The 25992-nt window shown below is 39.4% G+C and overlaps 1 pseudogene; it reads right to left on the minus strand.

Annotated features, from left to right (window-relative positions):
* Positions 1-18139: 18139 nt before the first annotated feature.
* LOC149228674 (heat shock protein 90-1 pseudogene) lies at positions 18140-18688 on the minus strand (annotated as a pseudogene).
* Between the last annotated feature and the right edge of the window lie 7304 nt (positions 18689-25992).

A 25992-nucleotide genomic window follows, 5' to 3' on the forward strand; every position in this document is an offset into this window, starting at 1 on the left:
AGAGGGAAATGGAAAGAACAGGGCTAAGGGAGAGTAAGGAAAATGAAGGGGAAGGAGGGAATGGAGGCAGCGGGAGTTATAAGGGTATAATGCAAATGAAGGGGGAAGGATCAAACGAACTACTACAAACTCCCTTTTGCAGAAAAACACACGGTCATAGTGTCTTTGACCCGGAAAAAACCAAATTATGTAGCAGAGCTAACAAGTCCATCAGACTGGAAGAGAACTTCTGGAGGAATCTTCAACCTTGTTTGAGTTGCAGTTTCCTTGTACAGCAAGAAACAAAGGTCAGCTACGCTTAGCTCAGTAGAGGCTGAATACATGGCTGCTAGTCAGGCTACATGTGAGGCCATTTGGATGCAGAAGATTCTAGTGGGATTGTTTGGTTAGAGGATGGATCCAACTGTGATCTACTGCGATAATCAAAGTTGTATCAAACTCTCTGAGAATCTAGTTTTTCATGATAGGTCCAAGCACATTGATATCCGGTATCACCATCTTCGAGATTGTGTGGTCAAGAGGATCATGTTGTTGTTGTATGTTTCGACCGAGGAACAAGATGCAGATATTTTGGCTAAGGCATTGTCAAAATGCAAGTTCGAGTTCCACAGAGACAGGATTTGGGTTATTGATAGCCCCTTTCTTGTTGAGAGAGAGTGTTGAAAATAGCAATAAGAAATGCTAAATATAGAAGTGTTAAAAATAGCACTGCCATAAATAGAATTTCAAGATACCTTCCTATTTTAGTTAGTCCCTCAACTAACATAGAGAAGTAAAATTTGAATTTGATCTTAGCAGTTGTTTTTAAAATAATTAATTAATTCATCTTGAGTTAATTAGTTGTAGAAAATCAAACATGAAGTCTATGTGGGGACATGCAATAGTTATCCCATTGATTGAGGAATTCATCCCTTAGTTAAAGAGATAAGGATGAGTTGTAATATTGAGTTGTAATCAATTAGCTCAGTTAACTGAGTTAAGTCCAGTTAGATTAGTTCAAATAGTTTGTTGAATATATTGTGAGTTCAGTTAGTTAATGCATGCATGCATGTAACTGCTGCACTTCAGATAACTGAATATTCTCTCATAAATAACTCATGCATTTCAGTTCATACAACGACATAGTTGAGATCAGATTATGCGATAGTGTACTATCAGTTGCAGGAATATTCCATGGAAGATATCTCTTGCATGCAGAAGGGATTCATTCCTTGAGGATTGCATAGTTACTTCTTCAGTTTAGTGAGTGTGTGATGAGGCCAATCACACAAGTGGCATCATTGGACCCCAAGGAAAACTGCACAAGGAAATAGGAGGCTTGGAGGGCTGAGGGAAGGCATATCTTGTGTCTATTCAGTCTGTGAGATGTATTGTTTGATTGCAGAGAAAGCAGGATAGGTTGTGAGTGGATTCTTTTTGTAATTTGAACATATATTTCCACTTGTATGATAATACAAGGATTGGGGTTTTAGGCTGAGGCTTTCCCTGGGTTATTCTTTTGTGTTCATGTGTGATTGATTTCTCATTCTTAGTTATATGTGTTCTATTTGATCTTGCTCATATTCGATTAAGCTTCCGCAAGTTTGTTGTAGAAGTAGATCTTGTATTTTTCTTTAGTATATTGCATAATCTGTTGATCTACAGTGGGAATTTCTACATATTTCTGCCTCCAGAAAATCTCCTCTTGCATGCACCGATCTTCCCATTCGTTCTAAAGAGATTCAGCTTGATTTTTTCGTTCCTCGGTAAAACCATCTGTGATGATGATCTGATTAATCCCCTAAAGTTTCTGCTCAACTTCTCTTTTGGCTTTAAAAATATTATCAAACTCCTTTTTGTTCCAATCTTTATGCCTGGATTTGATGTGTTTAAGTCTCTGTTGTAGCATGAACATTTTAGTACCTTGAACGGGCATATCTTCCATCCACCATTTGTCAATATTGCTGGTGAAGTCAGGGTGCGAGAGCTAGACATTTTCAAACCTAAAAGGTATGTTCCTCAGTGTGCCCATAAAAGTATCTTCAAGCTGAACATGCCTGTAGGTTTTAACCCCGTATAGAAATTACTTGCATAAGAATTCTAAAACACATAAAATAAACAATGCAAGATCATAACACATAAAACACATATACACAGAGAATTTCCCCTGGATCCCAAAACTGGGACTACTAGCTTGATTTTTTATTATGTTCCTTTCAATGTTACAATACATATTTATACATGCCAAAGCATCCAATACCATGGACCGAAAACCATCGTGTCCAATACCATGGACTGAAAACCATCGCTTCCAAAAAAAACATGTGCGAAAATCATGCACAAAACCATAGGTGGGTCCGCCCAACCTAACATAGGGTCCAAAACCAAAATTTTCCAGGGCGCTACCCTGGACCCCATAAAGTGGGGATATGGGTGCCTTTCAAACCCCCTGTTAACTATGTGGAAAGAATGTAACACAACCCAACATTCTCCCACTTGTTGTTTCTTTCCACAGGGGGCCACAAGAGAGCTTAGTCATTTTCCCAGCCCTGAAATGCCCATTGTCTCTCTACACCAAGAGAACTTCTCAGAGCTCACAGATTTTGTCAATGCATCTGCAGTATTCTTCAAAGTTTCCACCTTTACCAGCAACACCTTTTTGTCTTCTATCATATCCCTCACAAAGTGATACTGAACATCAATGTGCTTTGTCTTTGAATGATATGCAGGGTTCTTTGCCAAGAAAATTGCACTTTGGCTGTCACAGTCTATCCTTATAGCTTCTTGTACTAACCCCATACTTGAACACAATGTCTGCAACCAAACTGCTTCCTTTCTTGCATCAGTGGCTGCCATGTATTCTGCCTCTGTAGTTGATAGTGCCACTACAGATTGTTTCTTACTCATCCAACTGACTGCACCTCCAAATAGGTTAAACACATACCCACTTATAGATCTTCTCTAATCCAGATCTACAGTACGGTCTGCATCAACAAAGCCATGAATATCCAACACTCTGCCCAATCCTGGTCTTCCTTGGTAGCGCAAACCTTAATCACTAGTGCCACACAAATACCTGAAAACCCGCTTCACTGCTTTCCAATGCTCCTTTCCTGGTTTTGGCATAAACCTGCTCAATACTCCCACTACATGTGATATGTCTAGTCTAGTACAGACCATTGCATACATCAAGCTACCGACTGCACTTGCATATGGAACACGGGACATGTCCTATTCCTCTTCTTGTGTCTTGGGACATTGTTCAATAGATAACCTCACACCTACAGGAATAGGAACCTTCATCAGTTTACTATCCTGCATATTAAACCTTTGTAGCATTGTCTCGACATACTTCCTCTGGTTTAACTAGAGCTTCCTCTTTGCCTGATCTCTTTTAATTTCCATGCCCAAAATATAGTTTGTAGCACCAATATTTTTCATGTCGAATTTGGAGGAAAATTGGGTCTTCAAATCTTGGATAACTTCTTTGTCATTTCCAACCAGTAACATATCATCCACATACAAGACCAGATAAATAACACGGTCACCAATTAATTTAAAATACACACAGTGATCTGCTTTGCTTCTGGTGAAGCCAAGTCCCCATATAAATGTATCAAATTTCTGATACACATCCTTGGTGACTGTTTTAATCCATACAAAGACTTCTTTAACTTGCATACCAGTTATTTCTTACCCTTTGCTGCAAAGCCTTCAGGTTTCTTCATGTATATTTCCTCTTCCAGATCCTCGTGAAGAAATGTTGTCTTCACATCCATCTGTTCTACCTCAAAATCAAAAGCAGCAACAACAGATAAAAGTAATCTAATAGAAGTTACCTTGGTAACAGGAGAAAAAATATCACCAAAATCAATTCCCGACACCTGGCAATAACCTTTTGCTACCAACTGAGATTTGTATTTCTCTACTTTTCCTTCTGCATTTGTCTTCCTTTTGAACATCCATTTGCTGCCAATGGGTTTCCATCCAGCTGGAAACTCCACCAGATCCCAAGCCTCAATTTTGTGAAAAGATGTCATTTCATCAACCATGGCCTCTTTCCAGAGTTTTCCATCATCTGAATCTACTGCTTCCTTCACAGTTATGGGATCATCGTCAGTAATAGATAAAGAAAAATTTGAATAGAACACAGATGGACTATACCTTTCGGGCTGCCTTTTTTCTTGAACTAATCTTCTCACAGCCGGAGTTTGTGGCTCTTCATCTTCTGATTCCTCCTCTACTGTAGAGTCTGATTCTTCCTCCTTTAGCTCAAACTCTATCTTCTCAGGTTCCTTTCATTGGACTTCATGTTTAATAACATCTTTCACCTCTCTGAACACCACATCTTGGCTGTACGCAACCTTTCATGTGACTGGGTTCCAAAGCTTATAACCCTTTAAGCCATCCTTATACCTAATAAAGATGCACTTTTCAGATTTACTATCCAACTTGGTTCGTTTCTCCTTTGGAACATGTACATATGCGTCACATCCAAATACCCTCAGATGTGAAAGAGAGGATTTCTTACAAGTCCATACCTCTTGTGGAGTCTTATCCTCCAACACTGATGAAAGTGACCTGTTGACCAGGTAACATGTGGTATCCACCGCCTCAGCCCAAAATTCCTATCCTAACTCATCACCACTGAGCATGCTTCTTGCCCTTTCCATCAATGTCTTATTCATTCTTTCTACAACTCCATTTTGTTGAAGTGTATATGGAGTAGTCTTCTGTCGTGCTATACCACACTTCTTACAAAATTCTTCAAATTCCTTACTACAAAACTCTCCACCGTTATCTGTCCTCAACACCTTTATCTTCTTCTATGTCTGGTTTTCCGCCAGAGCCTTAAATTCTTTAAACCTTTCAAAGGCTTTAGATTTCTTCTTAAGGAAATATATCCATGTATTCCTTGAGAAGTCATCTATAAATGATACATAGTACACATACTTACCCAGTGATGGAACCTTCACAGGTCCAAACACATCTAATATTTGTTTCGCCCTCTTACTACCAGAGGGGAAATTCACCCAATTCTGCTTCCCATATACACAATTTTCACAAAAATCAAAATCCAGAGAGCTATTACTCATACCTTCTACCACACCTTTACCATGAAGTATCCAAAGGCCATTTTCTCCAATATGTCCAAGCCTTTGATGCCATAGCATGGTCTTCTCTCTAGAGACCACTAGATTTTCTGCTCCCCTTTCAGGAACCACAGAACTATTGCACCCATCAATAACAGTGCATCTTGCAGCTTGTACAGAGTTCCAATCCAAACTCCCTGCATCAATACTAGTGCTCCCCGAACCATCTTGCAGGTATCCTTCTCGAACACAGTTTTTACACCTGCATAATCTAGCTTGCTAACAGAAATCAGATTTCTGGCTAATGCAGGAATATGTAGAACACCTGGAAGCATTCTAACCCTTCCACCTTGCAACTTCAACTTTACTTTTCCGCGACCAACGATTCTAGCCTTCCTGTCATCCCCCAAGAAGACATCACCACCATCATATTTCTCATACTCGCAGAACTACTCTCTATGGGGAGTGAAGTGAAAGGATGCACCTGAGTCAATCAACCATGCCTCATGATCTACATGTGTACTTGAAGAAGCCAAGTACACATCCCCACCTTCATCTAAGGTGGTTTTTTCCTCTGCAGAAGGAGCCTTATCAGATCCCTTTCCTTTTTCAGGAGATTTAGATTTACAGTCCCTTTTGTAGTGCCCTTCCTTTCCACATTTTTAGCACACCACCTTTACAGGTTTTCCTGGAGATTTAGATCTCCCTTTAGATTTAGATATCCCACTCGATGACTTATTTTTGTTTCTGTTCTGGGTTCGCCCTCTTACATACAAGGCATCACCATTTTGGATCTCCATATTTTTCTGTCTCATCTCCTCCATTAGCAAGGATGAGACTATTTCATCAAAATGCAAGGCAGTTGCATTGCTACCTATTGCAATAACCAAACTATCCCACGAATCTGGTAGAGAACACAACAAACTGATGCATTTATCTTCATCTGAAATTTTAATATCAATAGATGCTAACTGACTTACCACAGTATTAAATGCATTCATATGCTCTGTTACCAAGTCTCCATCCTTCATCCTCAGGTTATACAAATTTTTCCGTAGGAATAGTTTATTCACCAGAGACTTAAATTGGTACAAAGTCCCTAAATTTTCCCACAAAGCCTTCACCATAGCTTCCCCTAATACATTCAGCAATATTGAATCTGAGACACACAATCGTATTGTTCTCTTTGCCTTCCAATCCATCTTCTTCCATTCTTCATCAGACACTCCCGTTGGTTTAGTACCTGGATCTACCATGATCCACTGGTCTTTATCCACCAACAGATCCTCCATCTTGAGTTTCCACAACTCAAAACTCTAACCATTAAATTTCTCGATCTCTATCTTTCCACTGCTCGCCATCTTCTTTCACCACCAAAATCAATCTCGCAGATCTCCCACTGAACATGGTCTACCACAAGCCTGAGTGAAACCCCTTAGAAACAAAGGCGTCTCCTTGAAGCCAAATCAACTCTGATACCAAATGTAGGTTTTAACCCCATACAAAAATTACCTGCATACGAATTCTAAAACACAGAAAATAAACAATGTGAGATCATAACACATAAAACACATATACACAGAGAATTTCCCCTAGATCCCAAAATTAGGACCACCAGCTTGATTTTTTATTATGTTCCTTTCAATGTTACAATACATATTTATACATGTCGAAGCATCCGATACCATGGACCAAAAACCATTGCGTCTAATACCATGAACCGAAAACCATCGCGTCCAATACCATGGACCAAAAACCATGGTGTCCAATACCATGGACCGAAAACCATCGTGTTCAAAAAAAACATGTGCGAAAATCATGCACAAAACCATAGGTGGGTCTGCCCAACCTAACATAGGGTCCAAAACCAAAATTTTCCAGGGCGCTGTCTTGAACCCCATAAATTGGGGTTACGGGTGCCCTTCAAACCCCCTGTTAACTACATGGAAAGAATATAACACAACCCAAAAAGGCTAGTGGTCTGAGCCTCCAAAGGGAATGATTAAAGCTGACATGTCAAGGCCTGTGAGAAGGAGGTCCTCTGAGATTATAAATCTATCTAGTTTAGAGGCGACTTGAGTAGCCCATTCCCTCTTATTGTTCCAGGTAAAAGTGTCATTTATTGTTTTAGTGTCCACTAGCCCCATGTTATTTATGAAGTTCTGGAAGGAAATGGAGTCTCTGCCTAGTTATCTGGTACCACATTTTTTCTTTGTAAGAGATCTGATAATATTGAAATCCCCTGCTAGAATCCAGGGCACATCAGGATATCTCTCTCTTAAATCCTCAAGGGAGGTGAGAAGCTGGAGTTTGTCTTCTTGTTTTTGAGGACCATAGATGTTTATGATCATGTATATCTCCTTATCACCCAAAATTTGAATCGCCAATGATAGATAGTTCCTAGACGCTTCAGCATCCAGGATTCCTAGTTTCTGGGTGTCCCAAAGTGTAAGAATCCCCCCCGCCGATTTTTCCACTTTAACCTCTAGATACTCATACTTGATTAACCACTTGCTCTGTATCTATGTGATCTTGTCCATCGAACACTTTGTTTCCTAAATAAAAACCATATCTGGGTTTTCTTCTTTTATTCTACTGCTAGGATTTCTTTGTTTCCTTTTACTTCCTAGAACCCTAATGTTCCAAGTTGTAAGCTTCATTAAGAAAGGTTTGTAAAGGAGTAACTGGTAAGATCTCTCATCTTACCTAAGTTAATCATGAGTTTCCCACATTCGGTCAGTAGCTCATTCTATCTTTTTCTTCCTCTTTTCCTGCCCAGGTTCTTGGAAAAATGCATTGGTGTATCCTCCATCATTTTCACCCTTCTATTCTCCTGGCTATCATGGTTTATTTTGAATCTACAGCCCTTCTATTGTGATCTCCGGAGGAAGAGTTGAACCTTGTCAAACTCCTCTTTTGGCAGGGAGTCTACCCCTTTGGTTATTCCTTGCTCCAGAAACTTTTCTAGATCTAAATTCTCCCTTTCTAGAATCTCCTGCAGTTCATCATCATCCATTCCAGCCTCACTTGGGGTCATCTCATGGTCCCTACTAAGCTCCATAATGGTTGGAAGATCATCCTTTTGTTGAATATTCTTTGGTATATCCTCCACGCTAGCATCCCTTTCCTTCTCAGTGGGATTATTCTCTGATTCCTGGTTTGTCTCGTTATTTCCAACTTCTTCTTCTAGGATGTTGAAATTTTTGTGGCTCGGTTTTCCATCCTCATTAATCTTCTTTTGGTGTCGCTTTCCTCCTTTCCCTTTGCCCCCAACCTTAGTAAAACCCTCGGGATCTTTGTTTGTGGTGTTTTTTGTGTTGCTCTCCATTTTTTTTAATGGGCAGTCTCTCTATAGGTGCTCGTGTTCATGGCACTTACGACACCTAAATGGGACATGTTCATAGTCCACCACCTGCACCCATTCTTCATCATACACTTCTAAAATGATCGCGCACGGAAGTGCCCCAGATAAGTCCATTTCCACACATATCTAGGCAAAGGATGTGTATTTTCCTTTTAGAGTCGCCTCTGAGATCTTTTAAAATGCCCTATCTTGTTGTCGATAGCCTTTAAAGACTCTAGCAGCCAATAATCTAAAGGAAGGGAGTAAAGTATTATCCATACCAGTACTGATGTGAAAGTTTCTCATTCTAGGACAAAGTTCATCATCCATGGTCGCATGTAAAGGCCTGCAGCAGCGTAAAAATAGGGTCCTCCCTCGAACACTCTGTCTTTATCCTCTAAGCTTGTGAACACCACCGTAAAGAAGCCCTTGGAACCAAGGTGAAGGTTTATTTCCCCCTTTGGTTTCCAATGGATCCTTATCCATGCTTGCAAAGCCTTCTCCGTCAGCCAAATCCCCATAAATTTGCATATAACCACTTATTTCGCCATGTGATATCTATGCACCTGTAGCGATGGGTCACTTAAAATGACCCGAGGAATAATGGTCGACTTGGGTTTACAGACCCCTGTTGTACTCATACGAGCAACTTTCTTACTGCTACCCCTTGTCCTCCTCTCCATAGTAGCTTCCTCATGATTCCCTTTCTGTCCATGAGGTCTGATATTTTCCAATTTTTCTGTGTTAATATCCTCTGTTTCCACCTCCATTGGTTTCTTGAAGCAATGCGATCCAACTCCCCTTCTTCTATCAGTAGCTACTTGACTGTAGGAGGGAGTAGAACTCCCTCCTCTGTGTCCCGCCATGGTGACCAGCGACAAAACCCTAATGCAAAACCCTAGTTTAGATTGCAGAGCCCAAAATTGCTACACATAGAGGGTGAAATGCATATTTAAAAGCCCTTCTGTAGGGTGCGATGAGTGAGAGCAGACAAATGGCAGAGGCAATTTGCTAGATGGAAACCTAGAGAATCTTCTAGAAACTGCTCATATGACACTTGCCTCTCTGAATTCGCCCCAGGATGAGTAAGAGATCACGAAATCTCCAAGTGGAACCAAGAACTATCAGAGAAATGACACTAATCAAAATCCCAAAAGCTGACTCACCCCCCTGAAAATATCTATATATGGATCCCTCATCCTAGAGACTTAGGGGCTAGAATTTTGTATTTTGTAAGGAAGTGCTATTGGTTTCTCTATGAAGCATTGTATTGTTGGGTGATCTAGTCTTTTCATGAGGTGAAGAGGGCTTTCATGCTGGGAGGATGGCACTGGATCAGACAGCTGGATTGTAATCCTCTCTTCTACTACTTCTATCAATAAAGCTATTTGAGTTTTCCTCCATATACTTGTATATCTCTGAATCTTGTATTTGTTTATGCATGTGTATGGTTAATGTACATCTGATCCTATATTGTTTATGGTTATAGATCTCTGTGCTTTGATGGTATTTTGTTGCTTTGACTCTACAGTTGTTCTTTGAAGCGGGACAAGTGAGAAAAGAGTGGTGAAAGCTCTATCAAAGGAGAGAGGAAACAACTAAAAATCCAAGCGAAAGATTGAGGTTGGTACTCTCTGCTTCTCTCTCATCTATCTCTCATAAAGGAAAACACAAGCAACTTTGAATTGTTTATTTCTAAGATAGCTACCCATCTTAGTGGGACTAGCAGCGCTGAATGGACACTAGTTTTCCTGGAAACAAAATGACGACTCCGCTGGGGAGTGAATAGTTTGTTTGTTTGTCCTTGTTGTTTGCTTTATAAACTACAGACGGAGCCTGAAGTTAAGCCAGCTAGCCTTCAAACTGCTTTTGCTATGCAACTGCAAAGTAGATCAATGCTGCTTCAGTCAATCTCTGGGTTGGTTTATGAACTGAACATCTGACTTGTAAACATCCTAAGTGCCCTGGTGGTAGCTCATATAACCTCATTAGATCAGCCCTTATACTTTGTGTTTACTGCCTATCATAAGCTCAACCTAAACCCCTGAACTTAGCTGCAAATTGTGAGTAAAAACTGAGCTCAGTCTCGTCCCTGGACCATCGCACTGTCTCTCATTGGTAGTCTGGATGCATCGCACCTCCCATGTGCTGTAGGTGAGATGCATCCCTATTTCCCTTAAGGATAGGTGCGATGATTGAGTGAGACTGTTTCTGCCTCCAGATTTTGGTTTTTTCTTCATTGTTTTCAGCTCTATTCAGGATTTTTGTTGTCTATGATCAGTATATCACTGTTGAAACCTTCTTCTTTTACATTATTCAGCCTCCATTGATAAGGAATTGTGAATGTTTTTAATTTATTTTTCATAATTTACAGTCCTTTGCAAATAGTAGGTTAATCAAATTTCCATCTTTTGATCTGAAAGTGTCGCAACTGTCGTTTTCAGTCAAGAAAAAATAGTGTCGTAAAGTCTTCCTTTTTTAGATAGTCGATTACACTTTTGCCATTGTATTTGGTTTGAGTTATCAATTCTTTGAAGTTTCGTCTTAGTCTTCCTTTCAAAATTGAAAGTGTCGTCTTAGTCTTCCTTTCGTTTTCAAAAGAAATTGCTAAAGTGTCGCTTTGAAGAAAAGTAATTCAGATTTGTACTTAGTTTTCTTTCTGTCATTCTCACATTAAGGAAACAGAAAAAACAAATACATTCATGTGCATTTGCATTTAGAATAAATGTGGAAATTGATTTAGGAAAAGTGCATTTAGTGTGTGCTCTCTGCTCTATGTTGAAAGAATTTTACTCTTCTTTCCTTAGTAGCTAGGATTTTCACTGCTAAAAGAAAATAAACAACTGTTTATCATATTAGATAGCATATTTAGAAATTGTATATCTACATCACATGGTGAACCTTGAAAGGAAAACTTCTTAAGAAAGATCAATTGTAAAATAAACTTCAATGAACATAAAAACACTTTGGAACCTAACGCACAACATCTAGAAGTCTAGGCTAGAGACGTATTCTGGCGTTGTAAAGCTTGGTAACTATCGTTTTCATCGTAGGTTGGGTGATTCCTCCTCTTTGATATGACAAGTGCTAGTACATATTTGTGCTCCCACGTACTGTCAAGTATATATTGGGAGACCATAATAGGCTATATCCTTTATCCTTAGGAAGTCGTGTCTACCGTCCTATCGATCGCAATGCACTGAACACAACATTTGGAAAGATTGACTGCCGTACGTAAAAGTATATTGCAGTTTTCCGATTGGTTTGGTAATCCCTCTATCTAGACTTCTAGAGTAGTCACTTTCATTCCTTTTCAGACTCCTTAAAAGAAAAGGTCCATCTGAGCACTTGTCACTTCAGGCTCATTAAAAATCGAAGGTGACTAAAGTCATCTTTATCTTTTTCTTGACTCTTAAAAATTGAAAAAGAAAGTTGTGTCAAAGCGTCATAAAATTCATTTAAATCAGAATAACATTTTCCCCTTTTAATTTTGAGTTGATCGAGTAATCCGAGATCATGGAAGAAATTCAATCAAAACCCCATCTTTCGCGGATAATAACGAGTCAACCATCTTTGACTCCGAAAACGAAACCATTCCGGGCCAAGTGATCTCATTTAACGGGGTCAAAGTCTCCTGGTTTATTTGAAACTTGTGTTTCAACATCATCATAGACTCCAGTTACTCCAATTATTTCTGGTATCCCTGCCTCTATGGAAGAAATTCTGCAGTTACACGAGGACATTAGAACTAATCCTAATGTAACGGTAAACACTTCTATTTCTGAACCAGCTCCATCTAGTGCTGATTTGGAGGGTGTCATCCCTCCAACATCTGTCACTGCAGAGTCTATACCTTCTTTGGAACTAGAAATATTTTACAGCCCTGACGGTCTACTTCTTCCACCTGGATTGATTGCTATAGAAGAGATTGTGGAGGATCTTTCATCCAGTATCCCATTCCATTTTGGAACTGGGATCCACCTATATCCTTCTACTACAGAAGTTAGTCCTTTTGATCACCCTTCATCGCAAGTTCTTATAGAATCACTAGGAAATCTTTTGGATAGACTCAATATGTTTGAACAACCATCGACATCTAGGACTATGTCATCTGATACAGCAGCAACAGAGCCTCCTGCCGCTACTCTGACAATGTTCGTTGGTATACCATCTATCCCAACTAGCTCTCAACTGCTAGATGGAGTCCACCCAGGGACTATTTCGACAGTATGGTTTGTTCCCATTTGTTCATCTGGAATCTTATATGGAATTTCTTATGTTGAGACTCAGCAAATTGATCCTTCACGACAGTATCAATTTGGGTAGTCCAGTCTCCAAAGACCAATTTACCCTTTGAACACTGGATTGCCGCCATATGGGGAGCAGTATGCCTTTTCATTGTTCCCTCCGGGAGAGCAACCATATGAGAGTTCGCAACAAAATTCAGGTCAAGCTGGAATTGCATCCAATGGTTGGGTGCCAATACTGCCTCAACAGCCAAGAGTTGTATATTCAATGCAACAAAATCAACCTGTGTCGAACATTCCCACTACACCAGCTATTGTGACGGTGTCGCAAGTACAAGCGCTGCCTGTTGTATGTCAACCTCAAGTCTCTCAGGTCGTAATACAACAACCTCTTGTCTCCACGGCTCAATCACAACCACCAATTAGTGGCTCCTTAACTGAAGACACTCAAGCTCAAACGAGTACTATCACCCCTCATCTTGGTCAAACATCCAGTATTGGACAATAGTAAATGGTCTCACAACCATGGCTGGTGCAATATCAACAACCGCACTTCCAGCAAGCTTACCGAGGACCTGAGCAACAAAGCTTTGCGGGTAATGGGTATCCGTTTATTCAAAATGGTTACCAACAATCATATTATAATGGTTATGCCCATCAACCTTATCAAAGTTATCAGCATCAAATACATTATGTTGGTATGCAAAGACCTACTGCTCAGGCGATCCCATCTTATCCTAGGTATGCTTCGCCAAACCTGAATCAACAGTGGCCTTTCATGGCAAATTTAGAATTACCAGATCTGAATTGGCTAACAAATGATCCAATTGCTTACGCCCCTTTGTGGCCGGTGATTCCTCATAAACTTCCGTCAGATAAACCTAAATTTAATGGAAATCTAGGTGAAGATCCATCGAATCATGTGATGACTTTTCAGCTGTGGTGTTCATCCAACACTCTCAATGATGATTCAATTAGGCTTCGCCTTTTTCAGCAAACGTTAATTGGTCCAACGGAAAAATGGTAAATTGAATTTCCTAGAGCTTCATTTGATAACTTCAGCGCCCTCGCCACCAACTTTTTAACCCATTTTCAGTTACCTATAAGGTATGAAACAGGAACGGAACTCCTTACCAATTTTAAATAGACAACAGCCACTCACATATCTGATCATATTGGTGAGTGGCGACGTCTTCATCGAATGGTAAAGACATATGTTCTTGATCAGCTTCTAGCTGAATGGTTTATTAAGTCATTGTTACCTTCTATTATAGAAGATGTGGCCAAGGGAGGAGTTGTCATTGAAGATCAAGTCATTGCTCGTGCACAATATCTAGACTTAATCTATACTCAGTTGGCACGCTCTACGACAAAATTCCTGATGCTCCTAGACCAGAGTTTTCCGTTCCTCCTCCTCCTAAATCGAACAGGGACTCTCATGCTGGTGATGGCGTGATTGGCACCTCAAGTAACAAAACGCAAAGGCCCCATGTGGTAAAGCCCTTGTCATTTCTAGTAAAAAGGCAAATGACAAACATCCTGCCTTGGAGGTTAATGTTGTGTCAACCGACAAAGGCAAAGAACCGAAGCAACCAGGGGGCAAGAAGAAAGGGAAAAGCAAAAAGAAGAAACAGGATGATTCGTCTCCTGAAAAATCTTCTGGAAACCCTTCTAGGCAAAAGAAACCTAGTCATCCATGTTTTATATGCGATGAGGACCACTGGACGAGGGATTGTCCGCATAAAGTTGAGATCAAGAAGTTCTTTAAGAGTTCAAATACCTCAGCAGTCTTGACTGATCCGTTTCCAAACCCAGAAACCAATCTGGTTGCTAGTGACAATGCTTCCCCATCCCAAGTGCTTATGTTGTCCATTTCGAAACAGTAAAATGATGCTTTGATATCGACAATGAATAATGATTATGGGAATCCAAAGCTGTCGAACAACAAGGCTACAAATAAACCTAGTAGTTCGACAACAACTTCGACTGAAGTTGTGCCACCCATCATTCCTAAGCTAATGATAAAGCCGCCAAAGGTAGTAGTACACAAATCGACATTTAATCCTCATGCCAGAGTAGCACATAATTATAATATAGTAGAGGATCTGGCCCAATCGCCATCCGCTATGTCGACACTTGAAGTACTTCAAAATTTCCCCTCCCAAAAATAGGCTCTATTATCAGCAATAGGTGGGATTTACCTAGTGGATTCCAATCTTGTGGCCTTTAATCATAAAGGATGCGAACCTCAGTTACTAGCTCAAATCACTTTCCTCATACAAGTGAAAGCCCTCAACAAAACTGTTCATTGAACAATCATTGATGAGGGGTCATCTACCTGCATTATGTCAATGAGTTGCTGGAAAACTTTAGGCTCACCACCCTTGTCAAGATCATCAACGACATTAAAAGCATTTGATGGACAAACATACACCCCGGATGGGATTTTAAGTAACTTGCAGTTTGAACTTGGGGGCAAGACAGATGTCGAAGTTATCGATGGAAACCTCGATTACAACATCCTACTAGGAAGGGCCTGGATTTATGCTATGGCTGTTGTTGTGTCAAGATATTTTAGAAAGATTGCATTTCCCTTCCAAGGAGGAATTACAATCGTTGACCAACAAACCTTCCTCCCCAACAGTTCACAAGTTACGGGAAGCATTCCAATGATCCATGGAAGCTCTCAATTGCTTCAAAATATCAGAGTAGGCCTCCTAAAAGACCCTACCTTAATGGGTACTTTTGTCCTACTGCCTCCGAGTAATTTGGTGGAAGTGGCCACACTGGAAGCCTGCAATATGATATCTTCTATATCTACAAAGATTCAGAAGATTCCTGAAAATTTTGTTAGCATGGATCATTACCAAGTATTGCCTCCAAGCCCAATAGAAATATTGTAGCAATCAATTTTCTTGGCCTGGGGGACAAACCCAAATCAACGCTCATTGAGTGTTTGGATAGATAGGTCTAAGGAATATGGCACCTCTTCAGATCCTTGGTCGCATGTACATTCTACAGACAAAGGAATCATTCAGTCAATGATGATAGGAGAGGCACCATGGGAAGATTACCACCATCGTTCCCATATTCCGGATTACTGTTGAGTCTTGAAAATGTCATTCATTTGCATTACACTTTCACTATTATGTCCATTATATCACCTCCATTTCACTACTATGTCACCACATTCATCCCACTTTCATTATCATTGGGCCACCTTTATGTTTTTCCAATCTTTATTATTTCTAAGCCTTTTATGTGAATTTGTGGTTAAACATTAGAAAATAATGTGCATATGCTTATACCTAACAAATGGGTTGAGGTTGTTGACATGTGTAGGTTGAAAGGAGACTTCTAGAAGACCCTTATGTGGCACTCTAAGGCCAAATTCGAATTTGGTTGGAAAGAATCATGGGATCATGAGGATATGTGTCACATCTCCTAATTGTATTGTAACTCTAAGAAGACATGTGTCTTATCAGTTCCTATTTTGATTAGGACTCTAGAGGTAGAGGGAGAGATTCATGGACTATCATTAATGATATGGCTCTCATCTTTTTGTATAAATAGGAGATCTCTCATTAGTTAGTCTTTTCTTAGTCCTTTTAGCTTGTTAGTCCCATGGCTTTTGAAAGCTTTTGTACTTTGTACTTTTGAAGAAATTGAATAAAGCTTTGATGTTCTCAACATGGAAGGAGATGTGAAGTAGATGTCATGGAGCATATTAGGATGTAAGTAGAGTAGATTTCATTTTGTAAATATTGCTTTGTAGAATGTAAGGTAGATTAGATTTTTCATTCATGCAATTTTAATTCATGCAAGTGTGTTTAATTTTGCTTTGATTTCATGACTAATGGCATATGAGATCATATTGTCTATGTTGCTGACCTTTATTTTTCTAGTTTGATTTTCATTAGTATCATTTCTTTAACTTGCACTTTAATTTCTGCTCTTAGATATCAAGTTGTTCATCTATTGATGGTTCTTTTTCCATAATCAAATAACTTTATTGGAGCCAAAATATCACTTAGTACAGCTTGGTTTAGTTTGATTTAAGACTCACATTGCTGACTTGTTCATAACTGTTATCACATGATAAATCTAGCTGAAAGGCAAAAAGGTTAAGAAAAGGTTAAAGTAGTGTGATTTGTCTCCTTTATGTAGTGTCACTTAGATTTCACATTTCATTTTCATTTTAAATCAGTAGCATAGATACTGGGCCGATGTCATTAGTTCTTTATTTGGTGTCTTTATTTTCCTTTAAGCATTTGATTTCATAGGTGGTAGGGGGGCCCTGCCTTGTATAATTGTCACTTTAATTTCTTGTATTTCTTTTTCTGATTTTCATGTATATTAATGTACACTTTGAATTACTGCATTTTATTTTCTTTTTAACATGTATATTATTGTACATAAATTGCTTTCAAATTGATTGTAGATTAGTGATGCACATAGCCTTTTAATGAACTAATGACATGATAGAATCATCTTGTCCTTTTGCTGAAGCAGCAAGGATACTGGGTCTCATAGTCATTCTCTCATTATTTGATTATTGCATTTTATTTTGATTGAACTAGTTGTATATTTACACTTTTGTTTAAATACTAACTCCATCAATAACATGTTTTAAGTTCTTTTGAAGTGCTAAGTTTTGGAAGTTACCATTAAGGACATAGGCCTTGTCTTGAAATCGTTATCCATACTTGTCCTTTAAAAGTATTCTTAAGACCTTAGAAAACCAACAAGAACAAAACCCCAAAAACAACATAAACTATAAAACAACGAAGTAAGAGAAAAGTTAACTAAGCACATATAGTGCACCACACTTCATCAGTTTACGATACCCGGATTGATAATTTATGTAGAGAAATTTAAGACATTAAATTGACTAGACATTTTGGCGCCGTTGCCGGGGAAGTGTAATTAGGAGACCTTATTTCTTACATCTAAAAAAAAAAAATTAATAATTCTTGAGTACGCTCTCCTCCTGCACTTTGTGTGATCTAGAGGATCAGAAATAGGATTGTTAAGTAAAAAAAAAAGGGTAAATAATTCTTGAGTATGCTCTCCTCCTGCACTTTGTGTGATCTGGAGGATCAGAAAAAGAATTGTTAAGAAAAAATAGGAGACAAAATAAACTTCATCACTTCAATTGATTCAAGAAAAAAAAAAAAAAAAGAGAAGAAAAAAAAGGAGAAGAGAAAAAATAAACTTCATTTCATTTCCATTTTCACTCCATGCCATCCATTTCATCAATAAAAGTTATTTCCCCATGATCATTTCCATTAAGATTGCCTAACTATCTCTATTTAGCTAAGTGGTTGCTGTGACACTGGTTTCCGCAGTTGATACCTGTTTCCACAGCTGATACCGGTTTCCGCAGCCACCACTCTGTTTTTCACATTTACAGTCAAGATGTTAGTGCAATAAAATGAAAATGCAGGAATGACTAAGCAATATAAAAATTCACAATTTCAGAGAAAAAAACAATCTATGGCTATCCCCATTCCTAGGTATTCGGGAATAAGCTCCTCACAGTTGTTCACTATGAAAACCCTTCTCACATAAAGCTTAATATTGTTGAGCTTCTTCTTTGTATCAAAGAGATCGAATGGAGCCCTCTTCGGAACAAAGAGAACAACCTTGAACTCCAATTGACCCTCTACAGAGAAATGCTTCACGGCCAAGTGATCCTCCCAATCATTGGTGAGACTCTTATAGAACGATGCATACTCTTCCTTTGTAATCTCCTCTGGCTTTCTCATCCAGATGGGCTTTTGCTTGTTGATGAGACTCCATTCATACGACACTTCCTTTACCTTCTTTTTCTTCTTATCTTTCTCCTTTTCCTCCTCCACTTCCTGGATATCCCCTTCATCTTCCTTCTTCTCCTCTGTCTCCTCTTCGTCATCACTGACCTCCTTCTCGGTGGTCTTCTCAGTCCACAAATAAATGGGGTAGCTAATGAACTCGGAATGCTTCTTGATCAGATCCTTCAGCCGCCTCTCCTCCAAGTATTCCATATAAAAAAAAAAAAATTCAAAATCAATTTTACAGCCGAATGCAGAACTGTTAACTCAGGAAAAATGCGTAAACACAGGAAAAATGTCAAACTTAAAACGTTCGATTTGCCCAAATGGAGATGAATTTCAAAAAACTAAAACATGGGTTTTTTTTCCAGTCGGGTTAATTAGATAACCCAGAAACCATTTGAGAAACGTCGTGGCGGTCTGGGAGAAATCTTCGGTTCTTCGGAGCCTCTTTTTTGCCGCCGCGTGAAAAAATTGAGTTATTAACTGACAGTTTGATGCATTCTGCGTGCCTAAAGAAGGATAACGCCAATTTGATTATGTGCTGGACTCTTTTCCACCACGTCCTCTGCCCATATGCCACCCGTTGCAATTCATTAAAACCAGCGGTGATCCAAGTGAAGACGGCTCTGTTACGTAAACCAATTACATACGGCTCTTCACAGCCGCATAACTCCCGCTGCAAACTCCACGGCTGTGCTTCAAACCTTGATTACAGTCCATTTACCAATAGCCCCATGTGACCAACAGTTAGCACACTGAGTGCACGTAGCCACCCGACGCTTACGGATTTGGCCGTTGCTTCATCTACTCATATCTCCATTTCCCGCATGCATAAACTCATTGCCGTGTTGTTCTCTACTCTCTCATACCACCGTTTCCATTCTCGTTTTCATACACCACTCTCATTTTTACTGTAAATCTCTCTCTTTTCTTTTTCCTCACCTCTCTGTTCAAAACCCCGATCACAAGTTCTGCACCATACCATTTATCTACTCTGTTACAACCATAATTCCCCTGTTTTTCCCGTGAGCATTCTCCTCAAGCATCCATATACCATTGTCAGAGCTTCAAGTAAAACTGAGAGCCGAAAATGGGGAAATTGTTAAGAGCAGAACCAGAGGGTTCAAAATTTTTAGAGGGTTACCCACAGACAAAGGAAGCACTACAGAAAGCCAAATGGTTGAAGTTCATCCAAAAATATTTAAAGGGTACAATAAAGAGGTGACAAAGGCATTTGCCCGGTCATTTAATGGAAATACCGTGGAGGTAGGAGACCTGAAGTTCACCATAATAGAGAGCACCTTGGCCACAGCAACCAGTTTGCCTCAAAAAGGAGAACGCTGGTTCAAAAACAGAACAGTTGAAGATCAAGAGTGGAAAAATATGCTCAAGAATCCAGGTATGGATACCTCCATTTTCACTAAGGGAATCCATGTACATGTCATTAAGGAAGAGTGGACTTCATTACTGTTGCTTGTTCAAAAAATTTTAACATGTGAAGGTCGCTTCGGTGTCATGTATGTATACCATTCAAGAATCATGATGCACTTTATGGATAACCATGCTATCAACCTCAAAAAGGGTGGTTCCTTTGCTATTTCCATGGAAAAGGCTATATGGAAGATCAGTTTGTTTACACCTTAACTTTCTTTTGGCAGAGTTCCTACTTGCAGACAATGAAAAAAAAAAATTCAAAATTGATGATAAACTGTTTTAGCCACTTTCCGCAGCCAACACAGCGTTTCCGCAGCTCATACAGGCTTTCCGCAGCCAATCCCGGATTCCGCAGTTGTTTTGTTAAACTCTAGGTTGCAGGTGTCATCAGGCAAAACAAGTCACATCGGTAGCTGGGGAAATGTTGGTACATGGATGGTGTCCTATTCATTCGACCAAATTTGATGAAAAAGACCCCGGTCAAAGGGAAGTCAAAATGTGTGTTATCCCAAAGTCGCCACACTGAGTCGCCACACTAAGTCGCTGCATGTCAAGAAAAAATAATAATTTTGAATCAATGAAATGAACAAGTTATTTTCTCACTTTTCCGAAGGTATTGATTAATTTTGGACTGATAATGAAAGATGAATGGCTAAATTTTTATTCAAGATTTCTAGCTACAGAGCTGTTCCCTAATTCTGCAGCCAGAAAAACCTCATTGTTCAAATCAGCCTATCTTTCTCATACAAAATCAGATTTGATGATTTAAGTACCATTGGAAAGATCTCAACAATATCTATACAATGAGAAATATATCATTAGAGTTTGAAATGGCAAATAATGAAATAAATTGATGAAAAGAAGCAACATCAACTTGAGGCACTAATTCCAAAGCAGGTATAAATTCTTTTGATTTTTCCTTTGAGAACTTGTTTCATTAATACAAATTCTTAGTTTTGTGTGTAAATATCATAACTAGAGAGATTGATCACCTCTCTCCTTTGATAATCTTACATTCCATTGCATAAGAAGTATTAGTTTTTTTGCAGGTTTCAGGAGGAAGGACAAATGACTACAAGAGAATGCTGTCTCTCTAAGAGACCAATTTGTTTCATAAGAGGATGATCAGCAACAAAGAGGAAATATGCTGATGCAAATTCAGATCCAAACACTTGAAAAACTTTCAGATACTATTGTCTCCATCACATCCATCCATCACATCCATACTTCATAATAAACCATTCACCTTATTCCACTCCATATTTTCCATTTACATTCACATACACTTTCCATCTCTTTTTGTCCATTCATAACCCACAAATAAAAGAAAGAGGCTCATTCACATGCTTATTGCCATTGCCATTTATGTTCTCCATTTCCATTTTCCATTTTCATTTTCTATTCCTTGTCACTTTCATTCCGCAAATAAGCCCTGCTTCAATACAAATTATTGAGTCCATAGTCCTTTGAGTCTAAGTTCTTTGTAAAAACACCTTGAGGCTTGCATGCCTTAATGGCAAGTCCTCATGCTAACAAACAATGGGAATACATTAATGTCCCTTGTTCATTAGATCTTCTAGGTGACTCGACATCAGCAAATTCATTCGTACCTAGCAAGATGTGTTTGGGCATCTTGACTCTCATTGTCATCAATGGTGAGAGTTCTCGTGTTGACTAGTGGCATCCATTAATGGCCACTAAGCCAACAATATAAGACTCAATCTGCACAAGTGTGTGTTTTGTGTCAGTTCTGGTTGTTTACTTGGTTTCATAGTTTCTAAGGATGAGATTCGACTCGACCCATGTAATGTTCAGGCAATCATCAATATTCCTCCACCTTCAAATTTGCTTCAGATTCAAAAACTCCAGGGGGAAGCAAACTTTCTCAGGAGGTTCATTCCAAATTACGCCGAACTTGTTAAAGGTTATACGTGTATTTTGAAAAAAGAAGTGCCCTTTAACTGGGATCAGGTTGCGCAAGCTTCCTTTGATGCTCTAAAGGAATCCCTAATAAAATCATCATTAATGTACGCTCCTGACTATCAAAAAGACTTTAACCTGTATCTAGCTGCAGTAGATACGACCATCACAATGGTTTTAGTTCAAGAAGACAATGGAATCGAACATCCTGTCTATTATTTAAGTTGAAACTTAAATGATACAGAAAGAAAGTACTCCTATGTTGAAAAGCTGGCTCTTGCAGCTGTTCAAGAAGTACAGAGATTTGGACACTATATCCTCTTTCACAAAACTACAATTTTTTTATATTGCAACCCTATGACTTACATTCTATCGTGTCAGTTACTTGGGGGCAAATATTCGAAATGGATAGACATTTTGCAAGAGTTTGATCTGGAATTCGTAAAATCCAAATCAAAGAAATCGCTGGTTTTCGCGGAGTTACTATGCGACTTCCCATCGTCGTCCAACGATTCAACATCCAAAGCATCAATCGTGGATGAATCTTTGTTTCTGATATCGTCAAGAAATCCGTGGTATGGAGATATAATCATCTATCTCCAAACCCAAACATATAGGCCCGGTACCTCTCGCTCAGAACAACGATGTACTCATACCAAGCAAAAGACTACATGATCGTTGGTGATACACTTTACCGTCGTGGTATCGATATAGTTCTGTGAAGGTGCCTCGCCCATGAGGAGGCTGAAAAAGTCCTGAATGATTGTCATTTAGGCGCATGTTGGGGGCATCAATCTGGTTACACTACGGTGCAAAATATCTTACGAGCAGGTTACTTCTGGTCAACAATGTTCAAAGATTGCATAATCGCAGTCAGAAGTTGCCATGCTTGTCAAATCTTTGACCGCAAAACCAGAATACCACCCGTACCTCTGCATCTAGTAGTTGATGTTGGGCCATTCGCAAAATGGGGCATAGATTTCATGACATGTAACCCCACCTCAGCCGGGGGGCATGGGTATATCATAGTCGCAGTTGACTATTTTACAAAATGGGTCTAGGCGATGCCTACATTAAACAACAGTGGTGAAACGGCTGCTCTTTTATTTTTCAATCATGTAGTCTATAGATTTGGTGTTCCACAAGCTATAGTCATAGATCATGGATCACATTTCCTCAATCACATGATGGTTGAATTGGCTGCCAAATTAGGACTGTCCCACAACAGTTCTACTCCGTATTATCCACAAGATAACGGGCAAGTTGAGTCCATCAACAAAGTCCTAAAGCGAGTCCTGCAAAGGATGATTGGAGTCCACAAACGAAGTTGGCACCTAATCTTGTACTCAGCCTTGTGGGCATATAGGACATCGGTAAGAAATGCAACCGGATTTACACCCTTTCAGCTGGTGTATGGCCTGGAAGCAGTCTTACCAGTTCAGTGTGAAATTTCATCTCTCAAGCTCGTAGTCGACCTTCTCCCTGGAACTTAAGAGGAAGAGGCTCATTTCTTGGAATTAATCCAATTGGATGAAACCTATCATGATGCCACCTTGGCTAACGAAGCTCATAAGAAATGAGTCAAGGCGTAATTTGACAAGAATGTCAAACCCCGTGTCTTCTCAGAAGGTGACCTGGTCTTACTTTACAATCAGGAATCTGATAAATTGGGAGCAGTTAAATCCCAATCATTGTAGATGGGTCCCTACATTGTTAAGCGTGTATTAGCAAAAGGAGCCTACGAGCTAGTAGATTACGATGGGATTCCATCGTCACAACCCCGAAACGGGTTGTATCTTAAGCGTTACTATGCTTGACTAAGTGTAGTAATCTCTTCATATGCTTTTGTTACGTTTTTGTTTTTGTCAAGAGTGATCACAAGCAGGCTTACGCGAAGTTCAAGCTCATTAAAAAATAAACCTAGCAACGAGCAAGTTTACGCGAAGTTCAAGCTTGTTAAAAAATAAACCTAGCAATGAGCATATGTTTCCCCAGAGTTCAAGCTCATTAAAAAATGAACCCACCTTCGGTAAATAACCTTTGTGATTGCATTGCTATCAGCTTTTAAGCCTTGGTCGTGTTCTTACCATCACCTCCACTTTTTAGCGATCATACATCTCCACTTGATTGTTTACCCTTGTGAGGAACAACTGCGATGAGTGATTCTGTTAGCCACCTTCTTTACACTACTGTGATTGAAAAGTTCCAAACCTCACCTGGAACCAACTGCTACCCGAAAACATCACTCATTCTTCAAAAACGAGTTTCTTTTAAGCTCTTTTTAGACCCATTAGCCTCTCCAGCTCATTAAAGTGATTGGAAGTGCCATCCCTCCTCTATATTTTAATCTTTTTGGACCTGAGGGATCATTACACAAAAACATCGAGCGTTTGTCTTTTTCGGCTCGCTAAAGTGATCGGAAAAGTCATCCCTTTCGTATTATTTTATACTTTTTCGGACTTAAGGGATTATACTACGAAAAAGGACTATTGGAGTTTCCTTTCCATCTCTTTTTAGACTCTCTAAAATTGAAAAGGACCGAGTTATCTTTTTTGTTAAACTCGTTAAAACAATAGCGACAAACTTGTCCATATGGACAAGAGCGAGTTTCACTGTCGCTAGGCTCACCAAAACATAGCGACAGTTTTGCCTAAAGGGAAAATTATAGAACAAGCATATGTTATCCTCCTCAAGCTTGACAAAAATAAAGAAGTACCGGTCAGCAATCACTGGGGAAAAATTTGGAAGAAAACTTGAAGAACTTCATTGGTAGCAGGTCGCTCTTGAACATGACACTTTCACTCCATCACCATGATTGAGTCGGATTGGGCTATTCCATTCACCGATCATATCACCATCGGTCCTCCGAACCATCCATTTTTTGGGGTTGACACTACCAATCTATTTCAGTGTCATCGATATGTTCAAGAGAAGTCGCTCAGAGAATTCACCAACCCAGCTTACGCCTCATCTACTGCAATACCTTCACGCTCCATTTTTCATGACCGCCACCCTAAACCTTGTATCATCAGATCATTTTCACCTCCACAAAATCATTTTCTCTGTCTCATGTCGTAGATGTGGGATTCATTAAGGCCCTCCTATGATGGGTCACTTCTTGTCAACATCAGCTCATTATCCAAGAATTTGACTTAGGAACAACCCTTTCAGTACTTTGAAGCTTGCATGCCTCAATGGCAAGTTTCTCACTTTCGGTGACAGGTTTACATCAATGGCCTTCGACTGAAAGATTTTGCATGGTGTTCGACATCGACTCATGTATTCACACCACATGAATTGTACTACAGTACCTTGAGGGTAATTATCATTATCGGTGATTCCTCTCACACCTATTAACAACTTACATCATTGGCTGGTAATCAGGCGATGTCTTTCCATTTTCGACATCAGAACATCTTTTCACATGGATCGACTTGTACTTCAGGCGAATATTGAACGAGTTTGAAGACCCCGGATCTAGTTTCATCCATCTGGGTTGCGATATATTTAGGAAAATAAAGACATCAAATGTACTCTATAGCTGCACAGATAATCATCCAAGCTAAAGGATGATGGCTCTACCAGAATCATCAGTCTGTACATAGACGATTGTCTGTCCTATGTACATGAAAATGAATTTATAAAGTTGAGCATGGGAATTCCCACCTCATCTAGATCATGAAAATATTATGAAGATAATGTATTGTATTGTATCTAATTACAAGTCACCTTCTAATTCGAAAAACCTCGGATCCTCATGATAAATCATTTCACCCAACATCAGAAGATTTACGACCTCATGCTTTAGGGGGCAACTGTTATAGAAATATTTTTGCACTGCAACCCCAATCACATATGTCCATAAACCAAGGGCTTCTAAACCCCTAAAAGTGTTGTTTCATACCCTAAAGGATCAAGCTCAACTGATTACATCATTTCCCAGAAGTTCTCCCTAAAAAAATGCTCAGAATTGGTCAAAACTGGACCATACAGACTGCTCCATGTTGAGGGTGCGATGCATCTCACCTACTACACATAGAGGGTGCGATGCATACTGAAAATCCCTTCTGTAGGGTGTGATGAGAGAGAGCAAACAAATGGCAGAGGCAGTTTTCTAGGTGGAAACCCAGAGAATCTTCTAGAAATTTCTCATATGACAC

This window comes from Pinus tabuliformis, chromosome J (genome assembly GCF_031772625.1).
Source record: "Pinus tabuliformis cultivar Carrire ecotype Pingquan chromosome J, CPIR1, whole genome shotgun sequence".
NCBI lineage: Eukaryota > Viridiplantae > Streptophyta > Pinopsida > Pinales > Pinaceae > Pinus > Pinus tabuliformis.